A 27,866-nucleotide genomic window follows, 5' to 3' on the forward strand; every position below is an offset into this window, starting at 1 on the left:
ATTCAAAATTGGATGATACGTCGTTTTTTCATAACAGGAGAAACATCCATACATTCATGCTGATTCTTCATCATTGAATTTCTTTAAATATAATACAGGGTGTTAATATTTGGTGACAACAATTTTAAAAGTAAAGCGGGCTTTTATAGTGAAACAACGCAAAATGCTTTTTCGAAAATACTAGTTTTTCTGGGCTACCGCCTCTCTGGGCTAAAAATTTGAAATTAAAAATTCGAACTTCTAGCTGAACATGTTTGGGTGAAGGACTACTTTATTCAAAACTGGATGACTTCCAGCTACCGTTGTTTTTACACAATGCAAGAAACATACATACATTCCTACGGATTTTTAATGCAAAATCAGGCAAAGGCACAGTTAGAAGCAAAACAAATTTGACTTATTTGTAAAGCTAATTTATTAAACAAAAAGTAAAGAGCAAAAAAGACGCTATATATTTGATATTATTAAAAAAACTAGCAATTTTTTCTCGCTGGAGCAAATCACAAAAAAAACCTGTTTACAAAAAACCAATATTACATGGTTGGTATGATTGTTAATACATTGTATGTCTCCCAGACGATGCAATACAGTCCGTATAACGCCTTGGCATGCTGAGTATCAAATTATCGATCTGATCTTGGGGGATATTACACCACTCAAAACGTAATGCTCTCCGAAGTTCCGGTAGATATGTAGGAGGAGGTTGACGGGCTGCAACTCGTCGGCCAAGCATATCCCACACGTGCTCTACTGGATTCAAGTTCGGTGAGAATGCTGGCCAGTCCATACGGGTGATATCCTCCGATTGAAGGCATTCCCTTACGATGTTTGCACGGTGAGGACGGGCGTTGTCATCCATAAAAACAAATTGTGCGCCCATGGCGCCCCGAAACAAACGTACATGTTGTTCTAGAATGACGTCCCGATAGATTTGGCTTGTCACGGTTCCAATTTGAACATGCAGGTCAGTTCTGGAATCCAGAATAATTCCACCCCAAACGAGCACTCCTGCACCACCGTAACGGTGTCGTTCAATGATGTTTTCTTGGTGGTAACGGGTCCCTGGAGCTCTCCATAAGAAAGTCCGGCGAGAATCAGACTGCAAGCTAAACCTCGACTCGTCGGAAAACATCACACAAGCCCACTGTTACAGTGTCCACAATGAATGCTCGCTACTCCAGGCTAACCGCAGGCGACAGTGAGTTGCAGTAAGTGGAACGCATCTGACAGGTCTACGAGCATATAGACCAATCTGCCCTAAGCGTCTGTACACGGTCTGCCTTGAAATTGTCGTACCAGTGGCTGAAGAGAGCTGACGAGACAGGTCTGATGCTGTGCTCCGCCTGTTTCTTTTGGCAGTAACTGTCAAATACCGGTCCTCATTCGGCGTTGTAACTCTGGGGCGACCTGTGCCGTAACGTCTACTCACATTACCATCATCTTGGAATCGTTGCCAAAGCCTGGAGATGACACTCTGGGCAATTCCAAGTTCGTCTGATACTTCCAGTTGGGTACGCCTACATTCCAGACGGCCGATAATTCTACCACGTAAAAAATCATCCAAATGCGTCCTTTGTGTCATACTGAAATGCTTATAAAGCGCCTGCGAACAATTTTACTTCTTTGCCTGTATTCCTTATATATCACTCTCTTACACTCTCGTCATTGTGACGTACCATCGGTGTCATCTGGTTACTTCCTGAAATTTGCATATGATTCTTGAAGATGTGTTTAGTGATTTTACAGGTGATATATTTATTTTAGAGTTCGATTTCCGCGTGACTCAGAATTATCCTTAATTTATGGACATGAGTGTATTTGGTGGCAACATTTTGAAAAAGTAATACACTAGCTCATTTAATTGTTTCGACCATGGCGGTTTGATGGCATAAGCATGAAGTCACAAAAATGTAGCCAAGGAAATGTTGGCACCGTGACGTCTTATCATGGCCGCCATACAGCGTACGGATAAGACTACGAAAATTATTGTTAAATAAAATTACAGCGGATTAGAAAGCACATATCAACGTCCTCATGCTCAAAGCAGTGTTTTTAGCATAATGTTCTAAAATACCATTGAAAATTTTAGTGATCTTCCAGGTTTCACCATGTATATATTCTTGTTACATTTACCACTTACACATTTTCATGTATTTCATTTTATTGAACCTGAAACGTTATTTGCAATCCTTGTGATTTTTCTATATACTAAATGGAAAATCTTTTATATAAAGTATCCAAATTACAACGGAAGACTTATAAACGTTCAATATTGAACAGCTAACATGCAGACACCGACTAGAATGTAAACAAAGTTCGCCTATGGCAGCGGCCATAATAAGTGGTGACGTCATACCGTGACGTTTCGTGGCTTCATTTTTACTTCCTTGTAAGGAAAAAAGGAAGTATTGTAATCGCGAAAAGTTTCAGGCAGCATATTTCAACAAAATATCCATTTTGACCTCTCTCGAATGCAATTTAAGGATGTTTTTGCGTGATATTTGTACGTAAGAACAGAATAAAAGACTCGTTTCCTCCAAAAAAATTATAAAACTGCTTTAAACTTAATTCTGAAGAGAATTTTTCGTGGCAACTGTACGAACGTACGTACGTATCTCGCATAACTCAAAAACGAGTAGCCTCAGAACGTTGAAATTTTGTATATAGGACTGCTATAACATGTAGATGTGCACCTCGTATTTTGGTGGCAATCGGCCGCACCAAACTATAAGTATATTTATATATATATCCACTCTGTTACCCGGCTCAGTAATCTCAGTTTCTTTACTCTTATATGTTTGTAAATTGTACATTTTTTGCTTTAAAAATGATTGAATTATGTTGTTCTTATCTTCCGGTTAAGGTTTTTATGTAAATCTGTCTTTAGTAAATCTGTATGCAATATTTTTAGAATTATCAACAATTTTAAAGTTGTTTAAGTGCCGCTAAGCTTAATACTTCTCTTGATGGCCGCCATTGATGTTTACATTTGAAACAGGAGACTAGTGGATTTGTTGCCAATCTAGAGAAACTTAGCTTCGCAACAACAAAGATAACGCATTCATTTATTATTGCCAATTAAATCATGCTTAATTCTTTTTGGAATTTTTCGAGGAAATAAGTGTTTGTGATTTACTTCGTAATTTTTAATATAGATATTTTGGGTTTTTTTTATTTTTGCCTTCTCGCGAAGTGAGAAGTGAATTAATTAAATGAGGAATACTCAATCGTCAGTGAAAAACTGTTTCTTTTTTGTTTTGTTTATTTAATTTCTTTTATTCATCATTTTAGCTTTATTATAGTATTTGAATAGAACATGTGGCAAAGATTAGATAACTCTATTCTTTAAATGATATAAATTTTGTGCATTATGAGTTATAATATGAACGAAATATATAAGTTAACTGTTATATAATTATTAATACTGTTAAGTGAATCTAGCGCCAGAGTGTCACTATGGTAAACAAATACTGGAGTGAATTTTAAAGAATGCATTTATTCTATCGTGGTTTATGCGTTGTCGGCGAAGTAGATTTAATTCAATCCAATAAGTTTAAATGAAATGCAAGAAAAAATGCTTATAATTTAATATTCCGTACGAGGAAGTTATGTGGTGTACGCATGAGATTTTTTTTTCCACGAAACCATACATAGGAAGCTTACTCCATCTATTCTAAACTCTTTGGTTTCTAAGAAAAATTCCCTTTCTAGAGCAATATCCAATTTGGGACTTATGTCGCTTTTGGGCTAATTAATTTTCTAGAGAATAGAAAGACATTTTAGCATAGAGTTTGAAGAATTAGATTTATATTAAGAAATAGAATGAAAAGATTAGATTTATTTAGAAAGAAACGGAAGATTTTAGATTGCACATAAATTACACCGCGAATATGAAAAATAGTCTAAAATTAAATCATCAGAAGTTTAATGTTAAGCACAAAAGCGATAGAATTGCAAAGTATTATGCAGGAACAAAACAAGCTTAATCACGTTGCGTGCAGCAAATTCTCTTCGTGTGTTGAATATATAAGCTTCAAATGGATTGTTCTCAACTTTTAACGAACTGCAACTTGTTTTCAGTAAATAAAACATAAATACGTTAAATGTCTCTTTTCGTCTGCATCAAAACTATTCTATAAAACTCTTTCTTTAGAAAACAACAGATTTCATACTCGTTTATTTTTGTTTAAAAGTTAATTGCAGGAATATTTAGAGAAATCTGCCTTAACTGAATTCTCAAACACTTAATGTACACATGTGACTTAAAGTAATTTATTCTTAACACTTAATGTACACATGTGACTTAAAGTAATTCATTCTTAACACTTAAAGTACACATGTGACTTAAAGAAATTTATTCTTAACACTTAATGTACACATGTGACTTAAAGTAATTTATTCTTAACACTTAATGTACACATGTGACTTAAAGTAATTTATTCTTAACACTTAATGTACACATGTGACTTAAAGTAATTTATTCTTAACACTTAATGTACACATGTGACTTAAAGTAATTCATTCTTAACACTTAAAGTACACATGTGACTTAAAGAAATTTATTCTTAACACTTAATGTACACATGTGACTTAAAGTAATTTATTCTTAACACTTAATGTACACATGTGACTTAAAGTAATTTATTCTTAACACTTAATGTACACATGTGACTTAAAGTAATTTATTCTTAACACTTAAAGTACACATGTGACTTAATTTATTCTTAACACTTAAAGTACACATGTGACTTAAAGTAATTTATTCTTAACACTTAATGTACACAGCGAAAAAAAGGGGGGGACAGTTTTATATCTCCCGTACTACTAGGCCGATTAACGTAGCCCACCAGCGGCCGAGCGGTAAAGTCGCTGAACACTGGTAGTTCGGTCCGAGGTTCGAATCCCGCGAACGGGTTGGTTGCATGGGTGTTTTCGTGGTTTTCCCCACGTGTAACGTATATACGAGCCAGTTTTCCTTAGAAAGTCCTTCACGAAGTCATCCCTTCCCTTAGGCAGATAGCCCTCGATGCTTTGCCGTAATTGAATAACCTAACCCGATTGACATAACTGAGCTTGCGTTTTTCATGTATCTAAAGCGCGACTTAGGATATGTATTAGATTTATATACAGCATTGTTCTAATTTAGATATTTTGACACAAAATCGGACTTTTTCTGAAGTGTCATGACCACGTTTTTTCCATATTTCGATTCTACAGCTCCTATTATGGCAAACTGCCGAGTTTTGTAAAACACTCACGAGTAGTTTTTGAAAAATTAGCTCTCAAAATTTTAGTTCCTCCAAGTTAATTGAGTTTGATATATATTTATTAATCTTTCATTTTTTATTAAACTTATTTGATGCTTCTTTCCAATTTCGAAATTTAGATTCATTCCAAATATAATTCGTCGAATTTTATGATTTATTTTTAAGATTCCTTTTTTAAAATAATTTTTATAATTTTTTCGAAAAAAAACGCTTGATTTCGTATTGAAACGTTAAAATGTATCATATATAAAGTTTCTGATCTATTTCTAAACATACCAGCAAAAAATTAGAGTCGTTTATTAAAACTTTCCGAAGATATACGTAAATTTATATATTGGCGCGTTTTGAAATTTGGCATATATTTGTGGAAAGCGATAATAACATCAAATGTGGTTTAGGCTTTTTTGTGAAATATTATTTGAAAACGACATGACTTTTCCCCCCCTCTCAAGCACAATGTAAAAAGGAAAAGAAAAACATGTTTCCAATATTAAAAAAGATCGCCAAGTGAATTATTCTTGGCGCAAACTGAAAAATATGCGCCAAGATAAATTTTTGAATTTCTCCTTAAATTTCGCACCAAATATTTAGGCATAATTTGAGGCATATGAATAACAATTGGCATGTCATTTCAGGAAAGGTCGGATTTTGTGCCAAAATACCTATATTGTAAACAGTACTATACATAAATCTAATATATATCTTAAGTCGCGCTTTTGAGACATGAAAAACACAATTTGAATTTTGTCAATCGGCCCAGTAGAACGGGAGATATAGAACTGCCCCAACCTTTTTTTGCGCAGTGTACGTAGTCCGTATTTATATCCATAGGAGAAACCATGTATGACGTTATCACTTGGAAAACATAAAATAAATATGATTCAGAATTATATTGTTGCGTGTGTTCGGGTTCGTAATAGATGGAATTCCCAAGTCCGATAATGAGTCAATAAAAATTTATTTTTGTCAAAAGAAATATTTCAGATCTCTGGAATCTTCCACAGAAATTTTCGTACAAGTGTTCACAGTATCACACAGTGTAATGAGTAGTTATACTTCCAATTACTAACCACGTTAAACACAACGCATTGCAAAGCGTGTCTAAAGGAAAATTTAAGTCGGATTTATCTCAGTTCGCAACAACAGTAACTAAGCCTGAAGGCAGATGCTCTCTCTTCGGCCTTAAATAGCTTTCAACCGGCCGCTGAGATATTCCTAGTACTTTCTGCTTCTCGAAATTACCGGAAAGCAATACGAGGGTGAAATTATTCTTACAGCTAACATAGTGGTCAATTATATTTATTCATCTACAATACTTATTATGGTTATACTAGGACTGGACCCAAATGTCGCCGAATGGTGGCCAAATTTATAGAGTTTGGGCGATTTCTCGCCGTTCGCCGACAGAATATGTGCCAAAACGGTCGCCAGCTTGGCGATTTCTCGGCGAATTGCCAAGATACCTAGTTACTCGATGTTAAATGCACTTGTTCCTATATTCTTACTTTTCTGGCATAGCTTTCTTTTAAAATTTGTCTCGCGCTACATTACACATAAAAAAAATACATTAATTTTACTTATAATTCTACTAAAATTACCTATTCAAGTACAAAATTCGTAACAATACTTCGCAATTGTTACAAATTAACCAAATAGCTGTTATATAAGAAAATAGACGATAATTTACCGCATTTTTGCAAAGAGAAAAGTAGATTTTAGAAAAGTAGATCGCATTTGAATTCCGTTACTATAAAAACCGCAAATTTAAAGTAACTGGTTTGTTCATTTATTTTTTATTTTCAACGGTGAGACATTAAATCATTGTCAGTCTATTTTAAACTCTTTGTGTGGAAATTCTAAACAGTTACATTAACACTATTGCCGCAAAGATTTTATTCAAATATAATACGTGAAGTTCGAAAGTTTGCAAGCAAAGAAATTGCTCTATATGTAATCGTTAAGTTATTCGTTAGTGCAACAGTTTCATAAGTATGCCTGCAATTTTCGTAAGTTTTTTCATAACTAAATATTTTAATTTATACTCCAGCTTCATATATATAGCTCATACATGTTATGAACGCTTTAAACATAATTTTGACAAACTTTACAATTACGTATGTTACAAAATCCTTGAAACTTTTAAACAGTGAATGACTTTATTATAACGATTTATTATTTCTCAAATCTAGCTGAAATATTTGTGACTTAGAATTAAAAGTGGCAACAGTTTGGCAGTCTGAGGGATGTTGTGTCCCGATCAGCATTTTCGGCATAAACAACATTTCCAACCTTCGTAGTAACCTGATAAATTCAACACTCAAATTTAGAGTTTTGTCGCCCAGCCGGAAGGTATTTAGAGACACTAACTGCTGAACCGAAGTCCCGGATTCGAATTCCGGAGAACGCATGGATGTAAATTATCTGTCTCTTCATAGGAGGCAACGTTGGCCTGCCTATTAGGTGCCTTCACCACCTAGAGCCTTAGTAGTAACCAAAGCTTATAATAGCTAGTCCCAGCCATTGAAAAAATATTCTTTGCCTCAGATAAACACGAAGAATTAAAATTATTTACAAGCGTGCGAATAGTTTGGTAATCTATATATATATATAAAGAAGAAATCCATTTTGTTCCCTCATAACTCAGTTATAATTATAGCTATCGTCACCAAACTTTCTACAATTATTTTCTGGGTCCTCGAAAAGATCGACGTCCACTTTTTTCCCAAAACAATTAGCTAAAATCAGAGATATTAATTAAAAACTCGAAAAATTTATCATTTTCGCATTCACGTTTCCCAGTGGCAACAGTCTCGCAAGCTGGAGTTGAAAATCTGCTTTATTTTGAAAGATGTTGCCACTGCTCGCTTTCAGATCGTAGAGTTTGTTAATAAAGAATTTCTAAGTTTTAGGATGAAATAAAAATAGCATTGCCAAACATTAATTACATGATTCCTGATTTCAAAAATTCGCGGGAAGCCATTTGGACTATTTCCATCTTCGTACGACTTTAATCAGCCGTAATATTAATTAAAAACTCCGAAAACACTCATTTTCGCACTCATTTTTTCGAGTGGCAACAGCTTCGCGCGTTGGAGTTAAAAATGCTTCGATTCGAAAAGTGTTGCTACTGCTCGCTTTCAAATCGTAGAGTCTGCTAATCAAAAATTTGCAAGTTTTACAAAATCTATATATATATGTAATAATAAAATTCCATAGTCAAGAATACACATAAAATTCTAACTGTATGTTCTTTTACATTTTTAATGGCGACTGTCTCTTATTTGAAAATACGTGGATTTAAATCCACAGCCCCGTAGTCAAGTTGTTTTTCCCGCCTTTTCTACACGTACAGTTATAGAATTTAAAGCGAACTGGATTGACTGACGAGGCTGACGTCATTTCTTGGAAGCTCCGCCTTTCCAGAGGCTATAAAAGGACTCGCAAAAGAAAATCGGGGCTTTTTCTTAAATGTCACGATGCAGTAAACTCCATACAGAAAGTTATTAGTAATTCTTTTTATTTACTCCGGATATCTGATTTTGTAACTGCTATTTCTCCTGAATAATAAAAAATGGATCCTGTTTTTTAAACTTATCGTCTGATAATTTAAGCTACGACTACATTTTATGATTCTTCACCAATCTTTTATTGTGGACAAAAGCTGGTACATCACATATATATAAAGATTGCCTGTTTGTGTGTTTGTTTGTTCCCGTTATTGATTTCTGATCAATTATGATCCATTTTTTGCCACATTTTAATCGACTAAAATTGAATATAGGTGAAATATTGGATGGATCGTCAGCTTTTACAAACTTGATTAGTAAGACGAAAATCATTCAAAACTGCGTGCCATTGTTGATGATATAATGAGAGAGAATTAGTTTATTTTTCCATCGAAATTTTTTGTGCGAGTTCCATGTCACATCAGACTGAAAAATGTATGTCTATGAATCGTATTTTTTGCATTGTTATTAGAGAAGGATTCTCTGTTGTTAGATACATTAGTTTCAATCTAATTTAACTGGCATCGAGTACTTCCGCTAGTTTAAGTTATAGTAGATATGAAAATTGTAAGATAGACTAACATGCTGCCAACATGTAACGAATTAGTTTTTGCTTTTGATTTTCAACTATTTATCTTAAATTGAAAAACTTTGATTAATGAAAGAAATATTTCTTCAAGTACGTTTCAAGAAACCTTATTCACCTGAAAATTAATTATAACTGTTTGCGAAGCCAAATATTGTATAAAGAGTTATATCTCTATATATAATAATGCCAGAAATATCTGAATTAATTATGAATTAAACTTATCATAATAGAAGCTTATAGATGATTAGGTTTTTACTTATTTAAGATATTTTTGGCATCCAAGCCAATATCTCAAAATTTTGGCCAACCATTTCGGTGTCCGCCGATAACATCACGACAAAAACATCGCGGACGAAAACGTCGCGGAGAAAATAACGCAAGGCGAAAACGTCGTGCTACAAAACATCGTGGGAGAAAACATCGCAAAGAGAAAACATTGCAGTTCTAAAACATCGTGGTACAAAACATCGTCATCGAAAATGAAGCTGTTCAAAAACTTCGCAGTTTAAAAACATCGTCGTCGGAAATATCGTGGTAAAAAAAAAGTATCTACAAACCATCGCATGACGATAACATCGCAGACATGCGTTTTTCAGCTTTTAATAATTATAAATGGATATTCCCATAATGATTTGGGAGCGCAAGATGTAAAGAAGGATAATTTTTACTTTCACATTTTTTTATTAACGAATAAATTTTTGCTGAAGAAGTAAGAAAGAAACTTAAGCATAGAAAATTAAATCCAACTTATAGATTATACTTCTCATGAAAAATTACCAGTAAAAACTTTATAAAAATGATTTATTAATGGTCTTTGTTAGTTAACTATGTCGGTTTAAAATTCCATTAAGTGTTATAAGTTGCATTAACTTTCTATGCTTAAGTTTCCTTCTTATTTTCTCAGCAAAAAATTTATTAATAAAAAAAATATGAAAGTAAAAATGCCATGCTAAAGCCTGAATAAAGCTTGTCTGCGATATTATCGTCATGCGATGATTTGTAGATACTTTATTTTTTACCACGATATTTTCGACGACGGTGTTCTTAAACTGCGAAGTTTTTGAACCGCTTTATGTTCGACGACGATGTTTTGTACCACGATGTTTTTTTAGAACTGCGATGTCTTCTCTTTGCGATGTTTTCTCCCACGATGTTTTGTAGCACGAGTTTTCGCCTTGCGTTGTTTTCTGCGCGGCGTTTTCGTCCGCGATGTTTTTGCCGCGATGTTTTCGGCTGTAACCTCGATTTCTGCTTCGAAGACGTTCTAATTAATCTCCTGGGTGCAACCTATTACCTTTAACTGTAAATGTTTTCATACTTTATTTTACTGTTAGGTATTTTAATTTTGTAAATCAGCGTTTCTCAATATATGGTTCGCGTCCTTCCAACACCTGTCTTTGTGGCTCTGCTGTTTGAAAAAAAAAAAAAAAAAAAAAAAAAAAAGGCAAAAAATAAAATTCAAATTAATTGAATATATCACGTTACAGCGGTAAATCTCAGAGTCTGGAAATTAACCCAGCAATCAGCTGTCATGTTTTCTCCCAAGACGGAAATTTTATGAAGTCCAATTACCGTACTTACGGACTTCTCACTCTAATCTTAGCAACGAAAGAAGGATTTAAAGTATGTAACTGTGGTACATCTTACCAAACACACAGAAGCTTTGCAAAAATCAGCACTATATTTATTTATTGTTATTTAGTCAGGTAAAAATTTTCCGACTTCTAATAGCGTTTAATTACTAAAACCAAACATAAACTTTCTTCTATTAACATAATAAATTTATAATTAGGATTTGCATGTAGCATAAAAATCATTTAATATTCTCTTCATTTCCCCCGCATTTGGTGTATCAAAGTACTAACGTGGAGAAATTTTTGTTATACTGAAGACTTTAAATAACTTAAACACTCTTTATATAATTCAAATAATGGTAGAATATTTTAATTCTCTTAATTCTCTCTCTCTAATTCTTTGGTTATTTCGTTGAGGTGAAAAATAAAAATTAGTGGTTCGGTTTCATTCAATTTTTGGTGGAAACATCCCGAAAGTCTCATATATCCTTTTCCTTATGATCAGAGACTGTTCTAACCCTTGCTGTTAAGCTAACCACACGTAAGGTCTTTCAGATCGAAGGATTTTAAGTACCTTCTTTATGATAAACCATTGCAATTACAAACGATTGTTCTTTATACGTGATTCGTGTAGCGTTCGAACTAATAAACTTCTTCTATTGTGCTGAGGTGATGCATTTTATTCCCAAAATATGTATTTGCTAACACAGTGTTTTAAGGCGTAATTCATTTTTATTGGAATAGGTAAGCAATAATATCTATATTTTATGAAGAAGCACTTCGTACTCGAAATAGCGAAAACCTACTTAAAACATTTTGGATACTAAAAAAATTAATTTAAATTGTTATTAATTATTAATTTTTAAAATTATCATTGCTGAACATAGCGAATAATAATGTAATATTAAACTAATGCTGACGTAAAATTAACTACAGCAGATTTTAATAAAGCGTAATTGTTCTACTGAAGCGTTATTAAAATTTCCAGAGAAAACACATTACAAAAAATTGATAATTACAATTACGTCATGGCACCGCATGTCAGTTCTCTTACACATTTCATTGGAATTTTCATTAATTTATTAGCCCAAAAGGGCTTTTAATTTCGTTTTGGCATTTTGCGTCGAAACACTTTAAGAGGTTGTATCACTTTTCAAATTGTTGCCATTATATATTATCGCCCTATACTATATTTAAGAAAATTCAATAACGAAGAATCAGCATAAATGTGTGTATATTTCTCACATTGTGATAAAACAACCGTACCTAGAGCCAAAATCTAGAGCAAAAATTCAATAACGAAGAATCAGCATAAACGTGTGTATATTTCTCGCATTGTGATAAAACAACCGTACCTAGAGCCAAAATCTAGAGTAAAAATTCAATAACGAAGAATCAGCATAAATGTGTGCATATTTCTCGCATTGTGATAAAACAACCGTACCTAGAGCCAAAATCTAGAGTAAAAATTCAATAACGAAGAATCAGCATAAATGTGTGTATATTTCTCGCATTGTGATAAAACAACCGTACCTAGAGCCAAAATCTAGAGTAAAAATTCAATAACGAAGAATCAGCATAAATGTGTGTATATTTCTCTCATTGTGATAAAACAACCGTACCTAGAGCCATAAAAGTTTGAATAACGTATGTCTCCGTATGGGCATCTAGAAGCCCCAATATGGAATTTGTTTTATTATACATTTCATATTTTTGTAACGCATTTATGAGTTTTGTGGTAAGAAACTCAACGCTTTCAAAGCGAACGGTGGCAACACTGTACGGAAAAAAATAGTTTTATCTCTATCGCCCGGAAATTCTAATTGCGTATCGAAAATTCTAAAGATATGCTCTTTTAAAATTATTTTGCGATATAGCTGTTGAATTGAATTTTGTGATTTAAGTGCAATGAACATGATATTTTATAAATAAAGGTAACATACAGAACATTAAAAAAGTCCCTTTGGGCGTAATACAAAATTCGAAAGATTTCAGACTTTTTTTACTTTCTTGTACGAAGTAAAAAGGAAGTATTGTAATCTCGAAAAGTTTCACGTAGCATATTTCAACGAAAATATTCCATTTTGACCTCTTTCAAATGCAATTTAACGATGTTTTTTTTTTTTTTGTGATATATCTACGTAAGGACAGAATAAAACACTCTTTTCCTCCAAAAAAATTATAAAACTGCTTTAAAATGAATTCTGAAAGGAATTTTTCGTGGCGTCTGTACGAACGAATGTACGTCCGTATCTCGCATAACTCAAAAACGAGTAGCCTCAGAACGTTGAAAATTTGTATATAGGACTGCTGTAACATGTAGATGTGCACCTCGTATTTTGATTGCAATCGACCGCACCAAACGTATATAAATATATTTATATATATATCCCCTCTGTTACCCGGCTCAGTGATCTTAGTTTCTTTACACTTATATGTTTGTAAATTGTACATTTTTGCTTTAAAAATGATTGAATTATGTTGTTCTTATCTTCCGGTGAGGTTTTTTATGCCTTTAGTAAATCTGTATGCAATATTTTTAGAATTATCAACAATTTTAAAATTGTTTAAGTGCCGCTAAGCCTAATAATGTTTTTGATGGCGGCCATTGCTCTTGTTTACACTTGAAACAGCAGGATAGCGGATTTGTTGCCAAACTAGAGAAACTTAGCTTCGCAACAACAAAGATAACGCCTTCATTTATTATTTAAATCATGCTTAATACTGTTTGGAATTTTTTCGAGGAAATAAGGATTTAAGATTTGCATCGAAATTTTTAATACAGATATTTTGAGTTTTTATGTATTTTTGCCTTGTCCCGAAGTGAGAACTGAATTAATTGAATGAGAAATACTCAATCGTCTGTGAAAAACTGTTTTTTTTTTTTTTTTTTTTTTTTTTTTTTTTTTTTTCTTAATTTCTTTTATACCTCATTCTAGCTTTATTATAGTACAGTAAGACCCCGCTTAACGCGGGGGATACGTTCCATCGAAGTAGAGCGTAATGCGAAACAGCGCTAAGCCAGGCTATCTTAACATGTAAATAATGGGGTTAGGGAAAGACGGATAAAAAATGGTTAGGCATTAAATTTAATAATGTTTTTTTAATAAAAATAAAATCAAACATTTATTTCTTACAAAAATAAAAACAATATAAACGCATATACTTTTAAAAACAAATAAAATTCTCAGTCAGATCATTCAGTCTATTCTGGGTTTCCAATTTTCTGTCTTTTTTGTGAAGAAGGCATTATGATAGATTTGCTTAATGGCATATTGCGTTCAATTTCGTCGTCAATCCATATAGACAGTCGTTTTTCCATTTCCTCTATAATGTTATTTCTAGAACGGGTAATTCTAGTTGCAGAGCTTGACGTAGTTGCAGTTGCCGATGACAGTATTTTTTCTTTATTCTTAAGAGCCCACCAGCGGCCGAGCGGTAAAGTCACTAAACACTGGTAGTTCGGTCCGAGGTTCGAATCCCGCGAACGGGCTGGCTGCATGGGCGTTTTCGTGGTTTTCCCCATGTGTAACGTGTATACGGGCCAGTTTCCCTTAGAAAGTCCTCCACGAAGGCATCCCCCATCTTAGGCAGATAGCCCTCGAGGCTTTGCTATAATCACACACACACACACACACACACTTTATTCTTAAGAATTGTCCTTATTGTTGAAGTTGCCAAAATCAATGCAGCGCTAATTTGAGATTGACGTTCACCAGAATCTAATCTTCTAATCACTTGCATTTGAGTTTCCAGTGAAATGATTTTTCTGGTTGCTTTCTTTTCTTGTTTTTTTGTTATCACCCATGATAAAAACTAAAGATCATAATATTTGTCACTGTATTAATCGTTATAGTATTATACAAACTTACAATAATGTCAACAAATGTTGTTTCAAATGATAAAAAGCAAGAAACACAACTACACTGTTTCGGATATGTTATTTGGAAAACTAGCGCTGCGCACAATTTCGGAGAATCCCCGGGTTGAAATAAAAGAGCGCTAAACCGAAAGAGCGCTAAACGAAACAGCGTTAAGCGGGGTCTTACTGTATTTGAATAGAACATATGGCAACGATTAGATAATTCTTTAAATGATATAAATTTTGTGCATTATGAGTTATAACATTAATGAAATATAATACTGTTAAGTAAACCTAGCTCCAGAGTGTCGCTATGGTAAACAAAGTGAATTTCAAAGAATGCGTTTATTCTAATGTGGTTTATGCGCTGTCGCCGAAGTAGGTTTAATTCAATCTAATAAGTTTAAATAAAATGCAAGAAAAAATGCGTATAATTTAATATTCCGTACAAGGAAGTCATGTGGTGTACACATCAGATTTTTTAATATAAGTATTTTGGCAATAAGATATGTTAAAAATTTTACTTTCGATGTGGACAAGAGTAAGTTGATCCGCGGAACATACTAATTTATAAAAGTGGTTAACTATCGCAAAGAGTTTCAGAAACGTTATTTTGTATGCTTTCTGTGTGCCTAGACTATTCGCCAAGAATATCGACAATGTAAGAAAGAGAAGTGGACTGGTTAGCTTCGGTTGTTACAGTAAAGCAAAACGTCGATTTGATTTCCCGTTTCACATTCGGTTTATAGCTCTGGAGAAATAAAACGCAGAAAGTGCACGATTAGAAACATCACATTCTCGGGAAAACAAACCAGAACAACTTAACCTTTGCTTCCATTATGTAATGTATTCTGCGAGTTTCTGTTTGTTTCTATGCATTATATGGACAGAGAAATTCCGTTCTTAAGCGAGAAAAACAACTATATTTGGTTTCTTTTCTACGTCGATGGCGGGGTACAAGGGGATTTATCTTAATATTACAGTCAGTATACGTTTATGAGCATCTATTGTACTGTTAGAAACTGCTTTAACATAGAGTTTTTAAAATTTTGCAAACCACTTTGTTAAGCTATAATAAGTTATCTACTTCCTCTTAGCTAGTATTTTCGCTGCACGAAATTTGATTCAGATAATTTGTTGTCCTCGTGCCTCTCTCATAGTTGCTTTTCTCATAGTTAAATATATAGTTTATCTGTGGAATTTAATTATTCTGTAACTTTAAAAAAAAAGAGTGTTTTTTTTTTTTTTTTTTTTTTTTTTTTTTTTTAAAGTTACAGGATAAGTTAACGATAAAAGCGATAAAATTAAGAAGTGATTTTTTTTACTTCCTTCTACGATATAAAAAGGAAGTATTGTAATCGCGAAAAGTTTCAGCCACCATATTTCAACGAAAATATCCATTTTGACCGCTATCGAATGCAATTTAACGATGTTTTTGCGTGATATCTGTACATAAGAACAGAATAAAAGACTCGTTTCCTCCAAAATATATATATATATATATAAAACTGCTTTAAAATGAATTCTGAAGAGAATTTTTCGTGGCGTCTGTACGAACGAATGTACGTACGTGTGTACGTACGTATCTCGCATAACTCAAAAACGAGTAGCCTCAGAACGTTGAAATTTTGTATATAGGATTGCTATAACATGTAGATGTGCACCTCGTATTTTGGTTGCGATCGGCCGCACCAAACGTATATAAATATATTTATATATATATATCTCCACTCTGTTACCCGGCTCAGTGATCTCAGTTTCTTTACTCTTATATGTTTGTAAATTTTGCATTTTCTGCTTTAAAAATGATTGAATTATGTTGTTCTTATCTTCCGGTGAGGTTTTTTATGCCTTTAGTAAATCTGTATGCAATATTTTTAGAATTATCAACAATTTTAAAATTGTTTAAGTGCCGCTAAGCCTAATAATGTTTTTGATGGCGGCCATTGCTCTTGTTTACACTTGAAACAGCAGGATAGCGGATTTGTTGCCAAACTAGAGAAACTTAGCTTCGCAACAACAAAGATAACGCCTTCATTTATTATTTAAATCATGCTTAATACTGTTTGGAATTTTTTCGAGGAAATAAGGATTTAAGATTTACTTCGTAATTTTTAATATAGATATTTTGAGTTTTTATGTATTTTGCCTTCTCGCGAAGTGAGAACTGAATTAATTGAATGAGAAATACTCAATCGTCTGTGAAAAACTGTTTCTTTTTTGTTTTGTTTGCTTAATTTGTTTTATACATCATTCTAGCTTTATTATAGTATTTGAATAGAACAACTGGCAACGATTAGATAATTCTATTCTTTAACTGATATAAATTTTATGCATTCTGAGTTATAATATGAACGAAATATAGTACTGTTAAGTGACTCTAGCGCCAGAGTGTCGCTATGGTAAACACATACTAGATGGAATTTTAAAGAATGCATTTATTCTATTGTGGTTTGGCCCACCAGCTGCCGAGCGATGGCATACAGAAGGCATATAGAAAGAATTAAGAAAATACTTTATAAGTCGCTGAACACTGGTAGTTCGGTCCGAGGTTCGAGTGTCGCAAACGGGCTGGCTGCATGGGTGTTTTCGTGGTTTTCCCCATGTGTAACGTGTATACGAGTCAGTTTTCCTTAGAAAGTCCTCCATGAAGGCATCCCTCTCCTTAGGCAGATAGCCCTAGTGTGCTTTGCCATAATCAAGTACACCACCATCTATTATGGTTTATGCGGTGTCGGCGAAGTAGATTTAATTCAATCCAATAAGTTTAAATGAAATGCAAGAAAAAATGCGTATAATTTAATATTCCTCACAAGGAAGTCATGTGGTGTACACATCAGATTTTTTACAGTTACAGAAAAGCATCGCAACAAAAGCATTTCTTAAAATCTTATTCCTTATTAGCCCAAAGGGGCGTAAACACAGAAGGGCTATTAGTATCGAAATGGCAGTTTGCGTTAAATCACTATAAACGGTTACATTGCTCTTCATATTGTTGCCGTCAAACGTTATCGTCCTATAATTATATTGAAGCAATTAAATAATGAAGAAGCTGCATGTTTTCTCATTGTGAAAAACAGCGATACCTACAGCCATCCAATTTTGAATAATGTAGTCCTCCACCCGAATATGGGCACCTGGAAACCCAAATCTTGATTTCTGAATTTTTTTTTTGCAGTCTATTTCATATTTTTGTAAACTTTAGCGAACTTGTAATTAAGAAACTCAACGATTTCAAAGAGAACGTTGGCAACATACTGCACGGAATAAAATATTTTTTATCTTCAGGGGGCGAAACTATCTATCGGAAATTTTAGAGATATGCTGTTTTAAGTACTTTTAGCCCAAACAGACGTTAGCCCAACTGCTTTCGAAAAGTGTTATGCGTAAATAAAAAACGACCCATTTGACTGTATATAAAATCTGAAAGCTTTCAGATTTGTTTTTCTTTTTATAAGTACAACATAATACTATAATTAATTGAAAAAGCTGCTAACTTCAAACATAGCGTCATTATACTATATAACATCCCTTGGTACACAATTGTTTGGTCTTTTATGTGAAAAGTTTTAACCCGCGTTTTTAATACTCAGGAATAAAGAGAATTTGATTATTCAAATCATAGTCAGTTTATTATTTATAATAATTAGGAAATTTTAAAAATTAGAAATTACACAGCTGTTATTTAAAATGAGAATATAAAGCGAAATTTTGAGCACTAAAGGCTTTCAAAGTTTGTTCATTTTACAGTAAAAAGTCTCAACTCATTCACATTAAAGTTCAGAATTTTGTAAATTAGAAAGGAATAGATCTGTATTTTAAGCGCGAAGAATTAAGAATCACTAGATTCGTTTCAGAAGAGGAAATATGTTGGTGTCTTGGCCATATAATTCATGGAAGAATTGTCGCCAGAACCTCAAGGAGAGATGAAACATGAAAAATAAAAAGTGCTGATCCTGGAATTCGAACACTGGGCTTCCTCATTGCTAGCCAGATATAATTTCAATTATATCACGTAAGAGACGAGAAAATTCCTTACCTTCTCTCCCACCTAATACAGAGTGAGACGTAGAGAATGCAGTCGGCAAATTTAGGAGGTGATGAATCTTTAACAACATTATTTATCACGAACTACGTGTAGGGTCATTAGATTTATTCCGGAAGAGGAAAAACGAAAAATCAGTTGACTTCCGATTGCTAATGGAACCTGCTTCCAATTACACCCCGATGGCTACGCAGTAATAAAGGAAATAAATTCCTTCTTGAAGAATGAATAAGCTCCAAATGAGTGAAAGAATCATCTGAATGCGATCATATTTCCCGAAAATGCATTTTATTGCCTAAGTTATAAAGCTTCGACAATTAACGTAGTACACGTAAATGCTTATTCGTATCTATTCATAAATGTTCTTTAACTAAATTTTAATATTAAACACTTGACATTTTAATACGTTGGAAGTGATGCAGGGGAGTCATTAGGTTTTATTTTGCTGGGGACGTGAAAAATGAGCAATGCCTTCACCGGAACCAGAACCTGGATCTGTCGAATACGCACCGAGTGTGGTACCTTTACACCACGTTCCGCAGGCTGGTAGGAGGAAGAAAATACCTTATATACTCCCCCTTTTAAAGGGTGACTGGTGATTAAGGGGCCCAATCGCCTAATCTTTGTAGTGAAGAATCATCATTCACCGCTTTTTAGTTCGGGCACCATTGTAGAGTCATTAAATTATTTTAAAGCAGGAGACATGAAAATTGAGCAATGCCCTCTCCGGGACTCTAGCCTGTACTTCTCGAATACGCGCCGAGTGTGCTGACTACTACACCACGAAGTCATGCTAGGAAAGCGGGAGAAATACCTTATACCTCCATTTGGGCTTTAACTTAAGATAGAAAATAAGAACCTAATTTAATTCTAACTAGCTAAAATTTAGCCGAAGCTGTACAGAAATAACTAACCGAATTGGCCCGTAGTTAAACCTCACCGGTGAGTACTAATAAACACGTAAGCCACTACGACTGAACGTAGTAAGATAAGCTTAAAGCAACGAGGTGGCCCGAAGGCAGAACACGTTCTACAGAGAACTAAGCTGTTCTCCGGAAGTGACTGAACTTCTTATTAAATACTGGTTCTACACCATTTACATAAACACCACGTTACGCCATGAAGGCATACAGAAAGGAGGAAGAAAATACCTTATATATATGTACTTTATTAGTCTCTCAAACTGCGTTACTCAAAATGTTTAAATTTCAGGTCATAAAAAGAAGAAATGACATAAAATGTATGAAAAATAAGGTATTTTTTATACTAAGTACATCTGATGCTCGATTAGCAATAGAATTAAGCTTTTGGCCAAACATTAGCAAATAGGATTTACCGTTAGAAATCCATCTGCTATAAGTAACGTGCTGAGTTTTATAGTCTAAGCTGTCATGCCTGAAATGCGTTCGGAAGACTACAGTTTCTCCAAATTATTTAATACAAAAGCGCTTTTAAAATAACATTTGCATACCGTGTACAGCTTATTGAATATTGCAATAAAAGTGAAAAACGGTTGATCAGTTTATAGAAACTGTTTATTATTAAGATTATTATTATTATATTAACTGATTATTATTATTATATTAACTGTTTATTATTAAGCTTGTGAGGATTATGTTAATTTTATAAACAGTTAAAGTTTGAGTTAAAGTTCCTTTCTTATCGAATCTTAATTTCAACTTTCATTTCTGGTCAGAACGTAGTTTTAGAAGCCCGTCTGAATACATAATGAGGTATAAGGTACTTCTCCCACTTCCTTAGCGTGCCTTCGTGGTGTAATGGCAGCACACTGAGCCGGTATCCCAGAGGTCCGTGGTTCGATTCCCGGCGAAGGCGGTTGTATATTTTTCATCTTTTCTGCTTCCAAAAAATCCTAATGACTCTACAGTGGCGCCCGAACAGGGACGGGTTGTGGATGATGATTCTCCGCACCCAGGATTTGGCGACTAGGTTCCCTAAAACCCTAGTTGCCCTTTAAAAAGGGGAGTATATAAGGTATTTCTACCACTTCCTTAGCGTGCCTTCGTGGTGTAACGGCAGCACACTGGGCCGGTATTCCAGAGGTCCATGGTTCGATTCCCGGCGAAGGCGGTTGCATATTTTTCATCTTTTCTGCTTCCAATTAACCTAATGACTCTACAAGTGGCGCCCAAACTAAAAGGGTTCGGGATGATGATTCTCCGCACCCAGGATTTGGCGATTAGGTTACCTAAAACCCCAGTCGGCCTTTAAAAAGGGGAGTATATAAGGTATTTCTACCACTTCCTTAGCGTGCCTTCGTGGTGTAACGGTAGCACACTGGGCCGGTATTCCAGAGGTCCGTGGTTCGATTCCCGGCGAAGACGGTTGCATATTTTTCATTTTTTCTGCTTCCAATTAACCTAAGGGGCCCACCAGCGGCCGAGCGGTAAAGACGCTGAACACTGGTAGTTCGGTCCGAGGTTCGAATCCCGCGAACGGGCTGGCTGCATGGGCGTTTTCGTGGTTTTCCCCATGTGTAATGTGTATACGAGCCAGTTTCCCTTAGAAAGTCCTCCACGAAAGGCATCCGTCCCCTTAGGCAGATAGCCCTAGCGTGCTTTGCCGTAATTAAATACACCACACCACAACACCAATTAACCTAATGACGTTACAGAGGAAGAGCGGTATTTAACCGCGAAGTTCTTCGGTCTTAGTAAAAGAGACGCCAGGTATTCTGGCTAGAACGCGTCCGCCTTTTTAGGCTAGTCTAAGTTATTATTATGCTCGGCCGTACTTTAGGCCCTTCATAGTTTCGCAGTCTATTAACGTTAAGGGGCCAACACTATTAGAATTTTGATAGCTTCGGATATACCTCTTTAGTTTAGATTAGTTTAGTTTAATTCTTAGTTTCCTAAGTTCAAGCCCAAGTGTCGGCTTTATTGTACAGCTCCAAGACGGAGTTCTGTTACACTTGATTGGAATAAGAAAAGGTTAGATTACCCTTCTATCTTGTTGTTTCCTGTCACACGAACTCAAGCGATTATTCGCTTACTAGTTCTTAAGATTCTTCACTTTCAACAGTAACTTAGCATTACCCAGTGAGGAACTCTACAAGGTTTTTGAAGCGTCGAACGTAAATTAATTGCTAGCTGGCGAGAGGAATGAAGTTAATAAATTCATGGATTTTTAAAAAGACGCAAAATTACCTGACGGAAAGCTGTGGAGCTACAAATTATGATTAAGATTGGTAATTATAATTTTATTCAGTCACGACGTTTTGTTTGTACCTTTTTACTCCTTCTTATCCTAACAATACTCTGTTGTAGCTTGTGTAATTCCCGTGCTCATGTATAATACACATAACTCATTTAGCGCAGATTCCTAGAACAAAGGTGATTATGACTTCAAGTTCGATATGTGATAAATTCTAAGCACTTAGAACACCGTAAAAATAAACCGTCACAAACATACACTACAGAAAAGTCGAACACGGACCGCATATCGAACACGGAATCCGAGACGGAGAGTTTACAGGTCGAGAATGCGGAATGAGCGGGTATATACGTTGAAGATAAACTGGGTTGAAAGTAACTGATACAGATTGTTGGAGGTTTCACATATCGATGTTTAATTAGGATATTTATGCCCGTAAAAATTCTTAATATTCTCTTCGTTTGTCTCGTATAAGTGTATCAAAATTTTAAGGAGGAAGAGTTTTTGTCTGTTGAAGAATAATTAAAATTTACAGAGAAAATACTTACTCAAAAAAAAAAAAAAAAATCTGAAATGTTTTAGATTTTAAATTACGTCCAAAGGGGCGTTTTTTAACATTTTGTGTGTACCTTTCTTTATTAAATATCATGTTCCTCGCACTTAAACCATAAGATCCAGTGCAACAGCAATATCGCAAAATAATTTTAAAACGAGCATATCTTTAGAATTTCCGATACAGAGACTCACGCGCTGGAGATAAAAATGTTTTTTCTGCACAACGTTGCCATTGCTCGCTTTGAAATCCTTGAGTTTGTTAATCAAAAATTCGTCAAAGTTTTAAAAAATAGGAAATCGATCATAAAACAAATTTCAAATTTCAAATTTGGTCTTCCACATGCTCATATTCGTTGGAGGATTACGTTATTCAAAATTCGATGACTCTATGTACCGTTATTTTATGATAATGTGAGAAATATACATACATTTACGCAGATTTTCATTATTTAATTTCTGCAAATATAATGCAGGACTCTAACATTTTGTGGCAACAGTTTGAAAAGTGAACCGACATTTATGAGTCCGACGCAAAATGCCAAAACGAAACTAACAGTCCTTCGGGATTCAAATCCCTTTGGACTAATAATGGGAAAACGTCTCAATTTTCTTAAACATTTCATTGGATAATTTTGTTGAGGTAAAGTGCATGAAAATGATTTCATCGGTTTCATTCCGTTTTGGGCAGAAACATTCCAAAGGTATGTTCTATCACCGCTTTCTCTCAAGAGCAATCACACGAAAGATCTTTCAGATCGACAGATTTTAAGTACGTTTTTTATGCAAACGTATTACAAACGATTATTCCTTACTCGCGATTGGTGCCTCGGCCCACCAAAGAAACACCTTCCAACTACTGTGTGGAGGTGACACATTTTATTTACAAAACTTACATTTTCCAGTAATGTTGTAAGGATCCTAAGTTTTACTAACGTTTATTTTGTTTTAAATCTTTACTATCACTTCTTATTTTCTACTTCCGGCCGGAATTAAAAGCTTTATCTTATTTATGCAAATTTTTCTTGCTAACGCCAAGTACTAAAGTTGTGGCTTTTTGCCAAGCAAGAGAGAGGAAGGAGTTGTTAGAAGCAGGCCGCTTGCCATAGTAGTTTTACTCGGTTGCTGGTTGCCTTCAAGGCCAGAGGTTTAGTCCTCTTGATAATTTCAAACGTATCGTAGTTTTAGCAGCTCTCTGTACTACATACGGATTTTTGTTAAATAACGGCCAATCTTAAAGTTAGGCGCTTGTATATTAATCCAAAGTTAGTTTTAGTTAGAGTTTTAGTTAATATTTTTATATTCGTACGTTCAGACCACAAGTGGTTGGTCTCTGTATTCCGAAGTTCCGGAAATCGCTGTAAAGATAGAAAAATAAAGGGTTTCGTATACCCTTCCTGTGTATTGTCTACTTCACAATTTATTGAACATAGCTTGAGTAAGCTTCCTGTTCCGAGTCAGGACAGTTCATGTTTCCAAAGCAAGTAAAGAGGAATACCAGTTCTGATAATGTTTACGCTTAGTTTTCTAGTTATGTTACGTTTAGTTTTCTAGTTAGTTACTAGTTACGTTTTATTGTGCTAGGAAAGCGATAAAATATGTATTTTTATCAGGAAGCAATTCGTACCGGCAGTATTGAAAATCTACTTAAAACGTCAGTGATGTTTAAAAAATATTTAATAAAAAATAATTATTAAATAATTATTTTAAAATAATGAAAAAATAATTATTTTAAAAATTATAATTTTTTAATATAAAAAACTGAATGTAAATTAAGTATTTTTAAGCAATTTTAAACTATGCATATCGTTTGATAGCAAATCTCATTATATTTCTTTTTGAAACTAGAGGAAATTCTTTTTAATTCAGAATCGTTTATTAGAAACAGAATTAAATGAATGTATGAGTTTTTTCTAGGCTTTTGTTTTTAAATCTGAAGATTTTAGTCATGATAAAATTAGGTTTGCATACTTTAACTCAAATTATAGCACTATTTTATAGAGTGCTATAATTTATAGATTTTAAATTTTAATGATTTATAGATATGTAATTTGTTATATATCTATAAATGATACCGAAATTTATTTTTTAATGATTTATTGATATATAATTAATATTTTTATAAAGTACTAATATATAAAGAAAAAAAGGACTACAATATTAATAAATATCTCAATATATATGCCAATGAATAGGCAAAGTCATAGGCATGAATTAGGTCAGATGAGTTATTCGATTGAGTTAATCAGCTGAGCACTTTAAGGGGACTCATACACCTTAAAACCCATAAGATGTTCGAATAGCTGACTGTTGCAAGAATTGGGATAACTTATTTATTTTAAAAGCAATTACTTCCATCTTTTTACAGCTGACTACATAATATAGCTGCTTTCTGAAATAGTAATCAGAAAGTTTGTGTTGCCGCAAATATTTTTATAATTTAATCCGCTTTGTGACAACATTTTTCGTCATGTTTACAACTTGCGCGCACAGTTTAAAACATTCTGTTTCATAATTTAATTCCATATTTAATATATAGCTTTTATAACATTTGGAAACTACTGTGAACCTAAAATTCTAAGAATTTCATGTTAAATTTTTATTTTATTTTGAGTTGAGTTTATAAAATGTATTTTATTAAAAAAAATTTTAATGTTTTCGCCCATAAAATTTTTCAATATTAAAATATTCATCAGATTGTTGGTTCCGTTAGAAAATAGTGCCCATATAAAGAATTCCATTGAATTTCAAGTATGTACCATTAGCCATTTTTTAAATATCATGCGCGCAAGGTGGAAACACGGCGAAATATTTTGTCACAAAGAGGATTTAATTACAAAAATATTTGTGGCAACACAAACTTTCTGGTTACTAGTTTCCAAAGCAGCTATATTATGTCGTCAGCTGTAAAACGTTGGAAGTAATTGCTTTTAAATGAAATAAAATATCCCAATTCTTGCCACAGTCACATATTCGAAGATCATGAGGGGTTTAAGGTGTACGAGTCCCCTTAACTCTTAAAGATATTCTTTTATAAAAGATGTGTTATTGAATGCCGAAAAAATCCTGCGGTGTGTTTTATACGTTTTACAATAAAAAAAGACAGTGTTCAGGTATTGAACTATTAAAATAATTATTGTAATTATAATGTTGTCATCACGATACCTTAGTTTTTATGAAATCTCCGTGAGCTAGAATTGTTTCACTCTTTTTAATAACCACAAATAACACCAATTTTATTGATATGATAGCATGAATAGGGTTACGTATATATATATATATATATGTTCATTTATAGATTTGTATTCTTTTGATACATGTACATGTTCCGAACTTAACTCTGAGTATAATCAATGTAACTAACAATTTTATTGGAATTAATTTTATGCTAAACCCTCATTCATCAGCGTTTCAAATGAAGAATAACTGTAAAACGGGTTTCACCTTAAGCAATGTTATGTACAGGGGAGGCAAACTTTACAGTATAATTTGCCTTGCAGCTTCTGACGATTTTCTCTGCGAAATTTATGAAGTTTAGAATATTAAAAATTATTTTAAGCGCATCTTTTACTGCGCAGTAAAAATTATTTATACGTTAACTACGCACTAAAATTTATGAATTATTTTAACCACTAAAATTTATGAATTATTTTAACCACTAAAAATTACTTTAAGTTCGTCTTTAACTGCACAGGATAAAAACAAGTTTAATCGAGAATGATGAAACATAAAAGAAATTTACAAAGTCTCAAGGAGCACTTTTAATAGCTCGGGAATCTTCAGTTATAGCTTTAACTTACCTCCCGAATGCAACTCAGGGAACTGCAGGAGGTGAGCAGCGTTCTTCTCCGTGGTGTGGTTTCGACTTTCCAGTTGGTAAGCGATCTAAAATTGAAGACCTAAATCAGCTCACACGCGCACTTTATAACCTCTGTGTTACACATTACCGCGCGTTTGCGTCCCGCTCTTCCCATTTCTGGTATTCTCTTCTTGCAATTGGCTGTCGGGGTCGAGAAGGAACTCCAATCAGAGAGCTCTGCCGAGTTCTTTTCTTTGTTCTTTGCTCTTTTCGTACCCTGCATTTGCGCTCATTCGATTTGTAGTAGGTAGGCTGAAAGGAATGTAGAGAAAAGGTATATTAAAGAAGAAAATACTTGTTTGACTATAGCTTAAATTAAAACTGTCAGACAACTTTACGTTAAGCAGTTTAGCCTAAATTTGCGTAGGAGAATGAAATATGAATGAAGTTCTGCTTCAATAGCACTGTCCGTGCACATGGGGCACAAAATTTTATTTGGAACAAAAATAAAGCGACAAATAAAATCCGATTGTCATTAAAGGAATCTCAGGGTTGTTTTTACCACTTTTCGACCCCCCCGTTATTGTACTATGCTAAAAATGTAAATACGAATCTTAATTAATATTTACCTTCCTTTTTTCATAGCAATTAATAAATTATAGCTACGAAATAATTACAGTGTGGAATAAGCATGGCAGCAGACTACAACAGCTTTGATTAATCGTGTTCGTCAGGGTGGTACAAAAATATCTGAAAAAAATTCAATTGAAATAGGTTCTGATTTCAAAAATTAAGAATGTATTTAGTGTTTAGTAGTTAGCGTTATTGTTAGTAGTTAGCGTGTTAGTATTTAGTGTTAGTGTTAGTAGTTTCTACAGTTAATTTTCAAAAGCATGAAAATGAAACGCTAAGTGTTACACTTAAAGATATTTCTTACAAAATCATAATTAGCAATTCAGTAATTTTTATTTTTTTACAAAAGGAAAATACTTTTTTTATTTTACTAAATTATTTGTTGCCCAACCTGCGGGGTTGGTGTTTCTGACTACCGAAGGTCAGTTACCGAAGAAGGCATGGATGTTTGTAAATTTATAGTGTCTATGTGACATGGGGGCAATCTAAATATACGGCGAGCCGAAAGTCCTCTTGAGAGGTTGTTGGCAGCGGAAGAGGGACGGGAGACCCTCCGACCCGTCCCCCCGAGGTGATCTCTCTCAATAATTGGGGGGCGGAACTGAGGTAAAATTGGAGTGTCACTTATATCGTCCTCTAGGCTCTTGCCAACGACAGGCGTATTTGACTTCTTATGACGATGAAAGTGCTGACCATTGTCAGCCAGGTGAGATTGGTAACAACAGCTAAATGACTAAAATTGATTTTTTACTGAAATGGATGGTTATATATTTATATAACTACTAAACATATTGCTACTCGTATTTTACTAAAATTGATGATTGAAATGAATTTTAGTCTTACTTTATTAATAGCAGACCATGTT

At 34.0% G+C, this 27,866-nt stretch overlaps 1 protein-coding gene across 1 annotated transcript in view; it reads right to left on the reverse strand.

Moving 5' to 3' along the window:
- Positions 1-26,522, reverse strand: part of LOC118187118 (uncharacterized) — a 271,397-nt gene extending 244,875 nt beyond the window's left edge. The window contains exon 1 of the mRNA XM_085812565.1: positions 26,370-26,522. The gene's annotated coding sequence lies outside the window, so the exon portion shown is untranslated. The remainder of the gene's footprint in view (positions 1-26,369) is intronic.
- Between the last annotated feature and the right edge of the window lie 1,344 nt (positions 26,523-27,866).

Source organism: Stegodyphus dumicola, chromosome 3, assembly GCF_044657685.1.
Source record: "Stegodyphus dumicola isolate Sdum_Otavi_A_Nest chromosome 3, ASM4465768v1".
Lineage (NCBI taxonomy): Eukaryota > Metazoa > Arthropoda > Arachnida > Araneae > Eresidae > Stegodyphus > Stegodyphus dumicola.